General features: G+C 37.9%; 1 protein-coding gene across 45 annotated transcripts in view; it reads right to left on the bottom strand.

The window, feature by feature from the left end:
• PARD3 (par-3 family cell polarity regulator) overlaps window positions 1-14,683 on the bottom strand; it is a 646,585-nt gene that overhangs the window by 612,436 nt on the left and 19,466 nt on the right. The window contains exon 1 of one of the 45 annotated variants that reach the window (XM_072749231.1): window positions 548-759. The exons of the other annotated variants lie outside the window; for them this stretch is intronic. The gene's annotated coding sequence lies outside the window, so the exon portion shown is untranslated. Of the gene's footprint in view, window positions 1-547; window positions 760-14,683 lie in introns of those variants that run through there. 45 annotated transcript variants of the gene reach the window in all.

Below are 14,683 nucleotides of genomic sequence, written 5' to 3'. Positions count from 1 at the left end.
AATTTGAGCTTTTAAAATAGGACTTTAACATGTTAATTTAACCATCAAAATTACTTCTCATTCATACAAGGCATCTAGAAAAGCTATAACCATTTACAAAGCAACTGAACTGCTGGCAGAACTCAGCGGCACATCAAAAGAGGCTCACACATTCCCTTAGATAAAGAATAAAGTCATTCCCAGCATCTCATTTTCATCCTACCATGGCCTTATCTAATTCTTTAATGTTCTCTTTACCTTGATGAAGATTTTAACTATAAACAACAACAAAAAAAACTATAAACAAAAAAATAGAAAATACATCTAATAACATCTAATAGAAAATACACATAATAGAAAATAACATCTAATAAACCCTCCACCCCTCAACAAATAACATTTGGTATTACCTTAGCTATAGCATGTTTAACATTGTTCTAATTATAACATTTAATTTTGTACCTTTTTTCACTTAACCTAGCATAACCTTTTATCATTTTGTTCTATAGTTATTAAATCCATTTAATGGCTACATATTATTTCTTCCAAAAGATAAACTGTGGCTTACATATCATTTGCCTGCTACTGGACCTTTGAAGTCATTCCGATGTTTTCAAATTTTAAATACTGGCAAATAGCTTCACTCATAATTTCACTTTCCAAGGGATAAAACAATATCCCAGAGGACAGTATTCCAGAGGACTGAAAGGGTATAAACAAGCTTGTGGATCTTGATAATCCCGCCAAACTGCTTTCCAAAAGAGATGTACACTTTTGCACACTAGCAGTGACCAAATGCAACAGGTCACTGTAATTTCACAGCATCACATGTATTAAGCATTTTTTGTTTTGCCAATTGAAAAGAAAAAGAAATAATATTTTAATTTGTCAGTCTTTGAATACTAGGTTTATTCAATGTTTTCCCATGGCTTTTTATTGGTTAATTCCCTCCTTTGTGAAGTGCCCATTTGAGTCCTTGGCTAAGCATCCTTTGGGCCCTTAACGTTCTTCTCATTAGTTTGATGGAGTAAAAGTGCCCCATAAGAGCCTTGCATTTTCAATTAGAAGCTTTCATATTAGAAGAAGAATAGAGACTTCATTTTATAACTGATCAGTTGGGTAAATGTTCAGAAGTAAACAACATGTCACTATTCCCAGGGACTCCCACTTCTGGGAAACAAAACGTGCTTTACTTTAAACCAGAGGCTCTTTATTTAACACAGCCCATATTTCTCAACCGCTGTTAACTTTCGAATAGCAAACAAACTCAAATGACAAAAAAGGACTGTAACTATAAACAAATTGGTGAAAAATATCCATCTATTTAGAAATAGGTCGTGGATGATTCATATTTGGAAAGCAAACCACACTTGGCTTAAGTTCTCATTATTAGAAAATTATAATCCCCAAATACAGCTGATAATAAAGTACATTGCTACATCCTATAGATCTGGCCAAAGAATTCACAACAAACTACATGGAGTCATCTTTCATGAAAGGCCTGGCTTCTAAAATCAAGGCTAAAGCTAAGACAAAATTAACCTTGAAAATTATTTTAAAAGACCACACCAGTACAGCACATGTGATTTTCTGAGTACTGCATTCTCTCTACAAAGCCCTACGCTGCCAGTTTTTCCTGTAGTGTTGGAACAGATTGCTGTTTCTTTGATTGAAACCCAAAGAAATGGGTCTGGCTTATATTTAAAGGAATGTTGTGTGGGGGGAAAAAAAGCTAATTATTTTTAAACAAACATTGATAGTTAAATTAGCATAAGTTAAATGCACACGATACAATGCCACTGTAAAGTGATAAGGATGAAACCAAATGAATTTATAATTTAAAGACAAAACAAATGCAGCAATTGAAATCCTCAACTGAATCAAGACCACACTCTGTAATATAGCTAAAATATCCTTCTCAGAAATTACTTGAATTAAAACTCTCTGCACGTACATATCTGTCATTGTTTTTGCAACCTTGCTAAATGACATCCAGACCTTAGAAGACTGAACTCAAATCTGACAAAAAATTTTCATTTACAGATACAAATTCCAGCAACTCTTAAAATTTTACTTAGTTTTTTAAAAATGAAAGTACAGTTCTATGAAATGGAAGTATCCAAGACAGGTTCTGCATTGACATTTAAGGCCTGTCAGTAATTATGCTTTGAAAATCACTGCTTTGAAGACAAAGGCCAACCAGAGAAAAGGAAATGCAATTTGAGGAAAAAGTGAAGGGATTTCTTTTTTAACTCCAAAATCCTTTTATTCTGGAGACTTATACAACACAGAAAGAAGTAGCATAGTAGCCAGTAGTTCAAGGTTAATGTGGCAAGAAACTGCTCCATATACAGCAGTTCTCTCACCTCCATGTGCCATTAGACCAAGACTGACTATAAAAAAGAACAAATTTCTTCATGAGACCAAGACTGGACAGGGAAGTGGAAGACAAGGCTGCCAATGCTCAAAAATTGTATTATAAAGGAAATGCTATATGTACTTGTGGGAGTATGAAATGTGGATACAAATAAGAGGAAGGCGTTTACTGTCCAGAGAAACCAAAGAAATATATATAACTTTATTTTTTAACCACAAATCTGTACAAAATCAAGATTTAAGGGGAAATTCAAGGTATCATTCTAAAATTTTAAAAGCATGTCATAAGAATTCTCAACTTGCCTCAGAAGAAGCAATAAGTTATCATCCTCAACTTCATTCTTTTTAATTAGTAATATTTTGCTTTTTTTAAGATTTTATTTATTTATTCATGAGAGACACACAGAAAGAAGCAGAGACATAAGTAGAGGGAAAGCAGGCTCCCTGTGGGGAGCCCGATGTGGGACTGGATCCCAGGACCCCGGATCATGCCCTGAGCCAAAGGCAAACACTCATCCACTGAAGCTACCCAGGTGCCCCAATAATACTTCACTCCTCAACAAAATATAGGTTCATTGGAGAAATTTTGGAAAAGTGTGAATGAAATCAAATTCATCCATATTTCTGACCAAAAAAGAAGTAGGCAGTCAGGAAGTCTACAAACCTGGAAGAAAATGAGAACACAATTTTGAAACTAATAACAAGACAATGGAATGATAAACACAGCAGACACTGTCTCTAGACTCTACAGAATGAATTTTGAGAAGTCTAAAAAGTATTTACTACATTCCTAAAAGAGACTGCTGCTTTTGTGTCTGAGGAGACACTAAAATATGACAATATGAGAAACACCAGACAGCATCACCCAAGGCAATTAATGTAACTGGGTAGCTCAGTTTTTAAAACAACATATCTAAAACTTGAAGAGGCAGGCACACAGCCAAGGAGGAAACAAAAATGTGGTGGGAACCACAAAGAACTTTGTCAGTAAGATAAATCCCAGAATTAGCTGAAGTGCACCAGCAATTTTTTTTATTATTAAGTAGAGAAAAGTAAGGTTCTAAAGCTGTATCTGGAGGAAGAAAGATATAAGCTGCAGAGTGGAGAAATGTAAGCTATTATTAACCAATCATATTTTCTCTTGTTTTTTTATAACAGAAGAACTTGAAAAGCTAGAAAAGGAGTAACAGTATGAACAGAAAATTAGTAGCCTCTCCCTTAAAAAAAAAAAAAAGAAAGAAAATTTCCAAGGCATTTTCAGTGATTTTGTGTCATTCCCCCACTTTAGAACCTTCAAAGACTCGTGCTGTAAAGCAATTACTAATTCTGCTTGACACTAAGACCCCCTTGCAAGCAGCTTCCCTGCACCACCCACCCCCTTCTCCTGGAGGACTCCTCCAATGTCAACGTCTTATCATCAGCCTGGAAAAAGCTTAAGAAGGCCTTCACTGTGTCCCCATGACAATAGCATCCATGTGTCTCCTATCCCACTTTCCACCTTTGCTGTGATTGTTTCTCACTGGACTGAGGGTGGGGAGCATCTTCACTTCACTAGCACCAGGAACACAGTAGGAGATGTGCATTTGTTAATTTACTAATGACTGATACCCTGAGTCACAACCATGAGATCAGGTAAAAGGGCAGAAACTCAAGAGGAGCGGTATACCCTCTCCCAAGGAAGAGAACCCTACAGGGTAACCACCGCATGCTTCAAGCATGGCTCTAAGACAGAGGTTGGTTCTCCAACATTCTCCAGACATAAGCCGTACCCAGACTTAAAAAAATAAATAAAACTGCCACTCAATGGTTGAGTAACCTAAGGTCCCACAGTTAAGTAATGGTTCCAAACCCCATGTCCATAAGCCTCCAAAACTTACTACTCCAGAAGCAGATTCCAGTGAACTCTGTAAGTATTAGCAAAGAGTGACGACTGTTCCCTACCTGGGATCATTAAGGCAAGTTCATGAAAATAGCCTCCTCTTTTGTATAATATGGTTGTCAAATGTCAAAAAGTGCTTTTCACAATTCTCCAAGTTACTATTACCACATCACGTGGTAACACTGAATGAATAGTAAATATCCTTGGGCATTCAAACAAGTCAAAATCATACTCACAAAAACTAGCAACTTTACAACTTGGTCATCAAAGTAGCTTTTCATTATTGAATCCAGACCTGAAAGAGAAGTCATTAAACTCAAAGCCAGCATGTGTGGCTTTGGGCAATATATTTAAGTTTGTGGGGTCTCACGAGGTTCACCTGTAAAGGGGCAAGGAAGTGGGGAGGTGCCCAGGTAACCTCCAGGTCTGCTTCTAATCTGCTCTATTCTAAACCCCTTGGACTGAGGACAGACATAAGACAACAACAGCTGGTTCAAATCCACTCTTCTGGCAAGGAGTCAGCAATATCACTGTGCGACCTCAATCTCATCATGGGTCCCTAGCTTCAAGAACTGGTGATTATAAAGGAAGGAGAAGAGACTAGATCTGTGTTGCTAAGTGGCAAACAACATGAATTAGCAAGGGTATAAAGTATCAGACCAACAGAGCATTTTCCAATAAAAACTGTTAACCTTTAGAACTGGCTCCTTTAAATGGTGCTGAGCACATCACCATAGGCATTATCCCCCAGCAAGGGCATGGTGGAGAAAATGTCTATACTGTTCAGAAGGTCTACCTATTTGGAAGCAACCTGTTAGGTTCCTTACTACTCTAAATTCTACTTTATAAATTATAAGGGGAATTATATGGATGCTGCACCAATATAAATGACAAACTGTACTTGTAACAAAGAGTACAAAGGTCTTTTTTAAAAGACCTAATCTGATTTTCTTCTTGGCGTACCTTTTTTAAACAAATCCATCTCCCTTTCATCCAGCAAGTTTCTTCAAAGTGAGGCAGACCAGTATTTTTGCTCACAGGACAGCCAAACAACTAATTGACAAAGTTGTCAGATTCTGACTTAGAAAAAGCTAGCATCCTACAGGATACACAGTATATGTAATCAATCAACATTAATATAAAGTTACAGTCACCATTCAAGTAACATAAAGTAACTACGCAGAAATCACCAGTTTCTGAATTTGCTACTAGAAACCCATTGCATCAACTACTTTTATGAAATGAGATGCAGACAGTGCAAGCAGAAGACACTCCTGTGCTATAAAATCTCAAGTATAACATAAAACTGAAAATACTACCCTGATGAGGTTCATACATACAAAAATCCAACATTGGCTCTCTCAGCACTTTGACGAAGATATTCCCATTTTAGAGAAATTTCTACACACAGGCAAAATTCTTCTATAGTTTTCTTGGATCCCTGTCTAGCTGATTCAGATCATAAAATCAATATTCCCCATCACATTCTCCTACTTCTCTCCATCATCCTCATTCCACAGAAGATGCCTTACACCTGTTGGTGACCACCCCCACCCATGGAAACATAAGTTCATTTTAATTCTGCATCTTTCATATGAATTGTTTTAAAATTGCTGATACAGGGATCCCTGGGTGGCGCAGCGGTTTAGCGCCTGCCTTTGGCCCAGGGCGCGATCCTGGAGACCGGGGATCGAATCCCACGTCGGGCTCCCAGTGCATGGAGCCTGCTTCTCCCTCTGCCTATGTCTCTGCCTCTCTCTCTCTCTCTCTCTCTCTGTGACTTATCATAAATAAATAAAAAAAAAATTGCTGATACATATTTATAAAATATCCATTTTGCCCTTGATAAACCAATCACCAAATACTCACTTGGTTTTCTATTTCTTCCCCTGAGACCTTTTCAACAACAGAAGTGTGGGTATAATTTATTAGGTGCTATGTGAGTATTCTCTGTAAGTCCAAGTGTTAGTTATGATAGAATTCTTGAAGATTTCGTTCAATACTTGCTCAAAACATTTTTGGAATGACATAGACTATAAAATAATAATTTACATAATAAGGTGCACAAGCACTTCCCTCACACTATTAATAAATTTTTATGGCAATTTTTTCCGGGGACAAACATCTAATTATTACAGGCCTATAATCAGATGTCATATGAGTACTATGCTAAAGGAACTATTTATTGGAGGTTATTGAGAATCACAAAACCAGGAAATCCTGCTCTGCTGTTAAAACTCTACTGGGATTCATTAATAAGATCATTGCTAAGTGGAAATTCAGTCTTCTTTGGTCTCATGCCTATTTTATGCCCAGGAACAACAGTACGCCCCCTTCTTTTCTCCCGCTGCGGTTTTTACAGAAGCCATTACTTTTTAAAATAAAAAGGGGGACAGCTACAGTTCAAAATTGCTATTATTTTTCTGTTATGTTTCTCTGGGTAAAACAAGACTCCTAACGAAGAACAATAATCAGCGCAGATGTGGGATACAATACACTGTAACAAGGAAATACTGAAAACTAACGTTCACAATGCCACACATAAAAAGGAGCTGAAATTCAATGTTAAGGTTAAACTGCAAGATATTATTTCACACAGCTATTAGGAGGACATAAAAGCAACTCAAGATTTCCTCTATTTGAAGGGATGTGCTTCTGCTTATTTTGTATTTTTCTTGAACTTGGGGCAGATCACGCTTTCATCCCCACGCTTCTCAGTTCCAACTCACCATCCAAATAAAGCTGTGCACCGTGGAGGGGCTCAGGGCATCCCTCCTCACCTAGCTGTGCAGGCCACCCCGAGGCCACATGTGCACACATCAGGGAGTCTGAATGACACAAGCAGTGACTGGCCCTCACAGCTGCAGAGGCCGCCAGCTGGGTAGGAGAAGTACCCTTCACAGGAGGTAGTTGTGGTATTTGACTCGCCTCTCTGACCAGGACCGCAGTCCTGGGATGAGCTGTGGTGCTTGGCCAGGGGAACTGGTATTTCCTGTCTGTTCTATAGTCACTTCCTATTCTTTTTATTGGTTTCTTATAGTTTCCACATTCGGAAAAAAAGAGCAGAATCGAGAGGACCACCAGATTTCGGTTTCTTTCAGAGCTAACACTTGATTCAAGAGGGAAATGAACAAGAGAAAACTTGGAAAACCAGGAGTCTGACCACAGAAAAGGTTAGTATGATTTTATAATGTTAAAACCAGGTTGGATCCAATTCTCTAAATATACCATGCCTTTTCCTAAACTTCAATTGTTTGTTCCTGAATAAAAAGGGGCTTCTGGGAAGAAAAGTTGGGGATGGGGAGAAGAACAGAAATTAACAATTGCACAATGCTCTGTACTATATACAGACCGTAAAAGATAGAAAATATCACCAGCACTCACAGTTGTACAGAGTAAAAAAGCCAACGTGCGAACTTCTCTCTCATGAGAGAACACTGAGCTACAGTAGATAATCCAGAACTAAACTATATGGACTGAGCAATCACAAGGTAACCGTAGAGATGTTTTTGAACTTTTTATAAAAACAAAACTGTATAATTAATGAAATTTTCTCTTCACAGTGCTTAAGCACTCTAAAAGGTGATGCCTAAATCTGGCACCTACTGAGAAATTATGACACAGTTGCTATAATTTTTAGATATTTTTAACTTGTAAAGAGATCAAAGAGAGGGAATACATCTTGACTCAACTATTATCACATAATCTTCCTTCAAATATCATCCCAGCTAGCTTCTGGATCCAACTGCATCTAGCAGAAGAAGACATTAACCAATTATGGAGGCCTGACTTAAGGACAGTATGTAACCCAAACACATCTGATCAAGCAGTGTGAGAGGAGCATGTCCTTGTACTCATTACAGAGCGCAGAGGCTCTAGGGGAGCAGAGGCAGCACTCAGCCTCCACCCAGTGCTATGAACCGAGGGAGAAAGGGCCCCTGTGGAATCTTGAAAGAGGACCGCAACACCCTCAGGGGGAACCCGGAGTGCTCAACCAACCCTGGAACACGCAGAAAAACCTTCACTGACGATGTCTCCATGTTTCATAACCTCAAAATGCTAAAATTAGCTCTACACCTAATTCTGTTTAAATAGCCACAATTCTCAACATCAAAACATTTTAAGAGTTGAGCACTCCACTTCTGGCTAATCTGAAGACTTGTAATACTAAGAATTATTTTCCCTACCATAAAATGTTGTTACTCTCAACCAACAATTTACAAAGTTTAATATATTTCCCCCTATATACCAACTTTATTCCAACAAGGACATAAAGTGAGCATTTAAACCTTAGTTTAAAACATTTTTAAGGATACCCTGCTTGTCAATGCACTAAAAGTTAAGATTTGATTGAGCCAACCTGAAGGAACAACAGGTACAAAGTATTAATTCGGGAGTTTAACACACTGAATGATATAACTCCCATATAGAAATTTTGCTTTCTAAATATTCTCTTCAAAGTACATTTATTTAAATGTGTGAATATTTCTGACTTTTATTTTATTAATAATAAATTTATTTTTTATTGGTGTTCAATTTGCCAACATGCAGAATAACACCCAGTGCTCATCCCGTCAAGTGCCCCCCTCAGTGCCCGCCACCCAGTCACCCCCACCCCCGCCCTGACTTCGATTTTAATTTGGAATAATTGCCTCAGGGTGTGTGTGTTATTATTTAAGATTATAAACAAATCCTATAACATACTTAAGATAAAAGCAAGAGATTACAGTTTTACACAGAAATATAACCACATTATAAAAATTTTAAAACAAGAGGGGTAACCCCCATATTCCATCACTCTAAAACAAATATTATTATTGGCTTAAAGTATGTTTCCAAATCATTTAATGCATTCCTTTCACTATTTGTAAGCATATGAACACACATCTTATAAGTGGTTTATGGAGCTGCGGGTTTTATAACCATCATTCTAATATTTAAAGTAAGTATTCTAAAAAGTTAATAATAGTCATCTAAGTCATACAAAATAAACAGCAATATATAAAAATTAAAGAAAGAAAATTCTAGCCCCTTGTGAGATGGTAGAAGAAAAAGGACCCACATGTTTTAGGGTGTTCTACTCTACCTTATCTGGGTATCAACAAAAAGGCAGGTCTAAGAGGAGATAAGCTTTCTCCTGGTATTTTCAAATATACTTTCAAAAATATTTTCTTCCCTTTTCCTGTCTCTTCTGTATAACCTTGTGGAACATTTGGTAAGTACCTTAAACTTTCCCACACTATCAAGTGGGGACACAACTCTTCATGGGCATGAAGACACTCTTACATGCATCACAGTGCTAACGTCACTAGTATTCATTCACCTCAATCTTTACCTCTGAATGTCCTCTTGGAAAAGCTGATACCAGAAATCTAGTCACCAACTAGATTTTCTCCTTCATCAGAACCACTGGGAAATAGTAACACTGGATAATGGAAATTCATTTCAGTCCACATAGTGAAGCTATGGGATGGAATGTTAGGTTTCATTTTTATTTACACAAATGAGAAATGATTTTATCCATTTAAAAATGAACAGTTCTTCAAATCTCAAATGACCTCAATCACCAAAAACTTGCACAAGTATCACATATTTATGCCTGAAACAAAATTCTAAATCCATAATTTCAACAGTTTTGTCCTTATTTCCTTAATTTTGCACTTTGAAATCCATACCCCTGTAGAAGCTTAGGATAACCCACATGATTCTTTCTGTGAACTATTCTGTGTTCTGCTCAAAGCCCTGGCCCATAACCAACGATTAAAAGTGGCTAAGTGAAGGCACAGCATTCAACACTGGACTAGCCCAAATGAACAAACAATACCCCATTGGATGTGCAAATACAAATTTTCCAGCATATGGTACTTGTAAGGGAAATGGCAAGTCATCTGCTAATGGTATAAGTCCTCTAACATTCTTAAAGGCATTGTAAACACCACTGCCACCTGAGAAGACTGACCAACAACTTTATGAATGGCCAGAAAGTAACTATAGTCATAGGCATCTCATTACATCTGAGGATTAGAAAGGAATGGAGAGGCCTGCCAGTGTATGATGAGCAACAGTGTATGAAATCCACACACTGATCCAATTAATGTTTCTATTTAAATAACATGCTCTAAAGATCCACTTAAAATGTATCCATTTCTGATGCTTACTGCTTACTTTGGACACTTTTAAAACTTAAACATAAGTTTGAAGATTGTGTATTTCTTTTCCAATATGTATATATAGCTGTGTTTTTAGAAGTCCAAAAATGGGGATCCCTGGGTGGCGCAGCGGTTTGGCGCCTGCCTTTGGCCCAGGGCGCGATCCTGGAGACCCGGGATCGAATCCCACGTCGGGCTCCCAGTGCATGGAGCCTGCTTCTCCCTCTGCCTGTGTCTCTGCCTCTCTCTCTATCTGTGTGACTATCATAAATAAATAAAAATTAAAAAAATAAAAATAAAAAAAAAAGTCCAAAAATGTCATGCAGGTAACGAAGAAAAAGCAACTAATCTGCATAATTATTTAACGTACATCAAAGACCAAAGACAGGTATACATGGCTGCAAAGCTTTTAAAAAGTTGTCTAAAAAAATAAAAATAAAAATAAAAAAAAATAAAAAGTTCTCCAAAACAATGAGTCTAAAAAGTAGCACCACATCCAGCTCAGAGTCAAATAACTAAAAAACTACTAGGTCTTTTACATCTTTTCTCAATTCTTGGGAGACTTAATAAAAATCCCAACATTTCTAGTATGTCCCTAAAAATACAAAGGTTAAACCCAGTTCATATGAATAGTACTAAAAAGTACAAATTAACCCAAACACAATAGATAACAAGGACAAATTCCTCACATATAATGACAGAAAGCACCACAGATGCAAAAGGACAAAATAATAATGATTTCAAAATGTCAGAATCTTAGCACCACAGATGCAAAAGGACAAAATAATAATGATTTCAAAATGTCAGAATCTTAACAAAAGACAAGTGTGGACCAGATAAGCAGATGAAGTTATTTACCTCAGTCAGGAGGTGAAGCCAAATAACAGCTATCAAGGAAACTGCTAAGAATAGTCGTACTTTACCACCAGTCTGAATAAGGGTTGAGAGCATTTAAGCAGCTACAACAACACGGCAGTGAGTTTGCACCTCTGTGTCTCAGTAACAATGGAAATAATCATTGAAGACCAAAGAGGCAAAGGAAATATATGCCTTAGACAAAAGATAGACTTCATAGTCCTAAGCCAGTCAGACTAGCAGAAAAGTCATGAAAAATGTCATCCCACACGCAAACCACAAAGTGAAGAGGTACTTGACATGCACAGAGTCCCCAACCAGGCCAGACCCACACAAGGGTCTAGAAAGACAGATGGGCCACGTCAACAGATGGGAAATTATCCGGACACCAGGAAACCTTTGAATTGCACTCTACATAAAATTTTCAGGAAAGGGTTGGGCTTTTTTTTTTTAATATTAAACAATGGTTTTTGCACATTCAAAGAAGTGCTTTGTGTCTCCTGAAAATATAGAACATGTTGATGGAGGGGGCACCTGGGTAGCTCTGTTAGTGAGGCATCTGCCTTCGGCTCAGGTCATGATCCTGGGATCGAGCCCCACATGAGGGCTCTCTGCTTAGTGGGGAGTCTGCTTCTCCCTCTCCTTCTGCCCCTCCTCCCATGCCCCACCCCTTACTGTGCTTGCTCCCTCACTCTCTCCAAAAAAAAAAAACAAAAAACAAAAAAAACAAAAAAAACCACACACACATTGATGTAGTTACCTTTTATTTCCCCCTTCTTCATTCTGGTCCATTAACAGGAAAGAATCCAGACACTGGACATAAAACCATTGAGCATCACAACTACCATGCATCATTGCCTACCTTGGGCCAAACTCTACATCAGACCCTTTACATATGTATCTCTCATTTAATCTTCAAGAAGAAGATACAGGAATTATAGCCTGGCTAAGAGATGAATAAAATGAGGGGGGAGCCCTCATTCCTGGGCCCAGGGACGCACAGCACTGACCCAGGAGGTGTGCCAGCAAAGGCAGGAAGGAACTTCCCATGCCAGCCAGGGGTATGCTGGCACAACTTTTCTGGAAAGCACACTGGCAAAATATATAAACTGAGAGCCTTAAAAATGTTCATGATGTCCCATCCAATACTATACATCTAACTTAAATACATAATCCAAACCGTGAACCAAATTTTACACACGGAGATTATTATACTATTTTTATATGGTAAAAAATATGGAAACAGATTTATAATAAAAGGCAAATAACTAAATATGTATATATCTGTACAAAAAATACTATGCAGCTATAATATATACTATATATATATACTATATATATATATATACTATATATATATATACTATATATATATACTATATATATATACTATATATATATATACTATATATACTATATAATAATATAATACTATAATATTTAAATATATTATGACAATTGTTAAATGGGAAAATGCAAATATATCAAGTAAAATAAGTAAGGAACAATTGTATATGAATCATGATCTGAACTGTTTAAAAAAGCATCTGTGTTTACCCATACACGGATAAAAAGACTGAAATAAATTCTAAAATCTTAGATTATTCTGGACAGTGAAATGATGGATGACACTGTCTTCTATACAATCATCTGTACATTCCAAGTTTTCTCTACGTATGTGTTTATTTTATTGTAAACAATCCTTAACATTTTCCAAGAAAACATTCATTATGTCCATTCAAAGCAGTGCCTCTGTGGAAGAATCCTGTGCTCTGGATGCTGAATCACGAAATACAAAGAGATTTCATCTACAGGAGCAGATTGTCTGAAACACTGTGCAGCTTTGGGTTGGGATAAAACTTGTCATATTCCTGGTTAATTATTGATGAATCTGGAAGTTGCCTCATTTATTAAAGACTTATGTGCTTTCAAAGGCAACAGCAACACACTGAAGCCTGTAATCTGGTGTGAGCAAGCAGCTTCTAGATTGTAATAGGATTACTTGTGGTGTTCTCATTCAAAGGACAAAATCCAATAAAATAAATTGTAGAATGTATTTGTTTAAATAAAACACTTGCATATTGTCTTCCACTTCCTCTGGCAGCACTAAGTTACCAGTCAGCCAGATCCCCAAGGACCCATGCACAGTAATGATGCTGATACATAAATAACAGGGGTTATGGGGGAAGGAAAATTATTTAGCTGGCAAGAGCACAGAGCAGCCATGACAGATTAGCTCAGAGTGACAGAGAATGAAAACTGAGAGCCTTTGCCCTACCCCATGATAAGGGGAGCAAGCTCTTCGCTGCCCTGATTTACCCCACACCCCACAGGAGGAGATGTCTCTGATAGCCAGTCCTGCTGAGGAGCCAGCCTTCATGCAATACAGTGGTTGTAAGAAAACAAAGGGGAAAGGGGGACATAGTAAACACCCTCTTTAAAGTGAACCAGAGAGAAGAAAATGAAAAAGCTGCAAAATCTTTTCCTAAATATTCCAGCAATGAAAACCAAGATAGATTTTTTTAAAGATTTACTAAACCATATAAAAACTGACAGCATTTCTTTAATTCACAGAATTATATAAGAAAATCATTTATTATTTGAAAAATAGCCTATAACTTTAATCCCAAATCTTTCACTGGAAAACTCAGTTACAAAAATCCCTTCTATCCAGGTTCCCACCTGCACACACATACACAGACACACATGCACGCAGACACGGTGCACAGACACACATGGAAATACAGAAACATGAACACACACACTCAGATGACACATACATGAACACACACACTTTGGTTGATAATCTCAGACCATCATAAAATATAAAAGAATTCCACTGGAAGAAACAAATGCAAGTGAGAGACTAACTCTGTTTTAAAGTGCTTCTCCCTCTATTCAGTTAGGCAATATAGAATACAACTTTTTTCCATAAGAACATTATAGGAAATGCTCTGGCCAGGCAGGCATTACCATGTTTTAATGTTCTACGCTATTCTGAAAGGGGCAGAAGTCTGCACCTGTCACCACAGAGCAACAGCTCTACAGGAGGCCACCAGGCAGTTCAGACCACCCCACGCTAAGTCTGGGTGGCCCTGACAGTCACAAGCAGGAGCAACTGGCCTGAGTCTCTGTGACCTAGCCAAACCAGGGCTTGCAAACCTCCCAAACCCCTTGCCAGCCTGATACCCTCAGAGTAGTGACACTGCCACAGAAGCCTTAGCTCTGCCCTCTGCAGGAGAGCACACCAGCACATCAGCCTGGGCCAGCGCTTTTCCTCAGGGAACTGTGGTCTGAGCCAATGCTAAACTCTGAATTCTTCAAAAGAACTGCTTCCACCTTCCTGGGAAGTGACAAGAGTGAGGGGCCATAGGGAGGTGGAAATGCGAGAGACAGGCCACTTCACGCCAGCCAGTGAGCCCCCGGGCACCTCTGTCCTTGGGCT

Source organism: Vulpes vulpes, chromosome 2 (assembly GCF_048418805.1).
Source record: "Vulpes vulpes isolate BD-2025 chromosome 2, VulVul3, whole genome shotgun sequence".
Lineage (NCBI taxonomy): Eukaryota > Metazoa > Chordata > Mammalia > Carnivora > Canidae > Vulpes > Vulpes vulpes.
The sequence above is the reverse complement of the archived record's forward strand: the minus strand, read 5'-3'. Positions and strand labels throughout refer to the sequence as shown.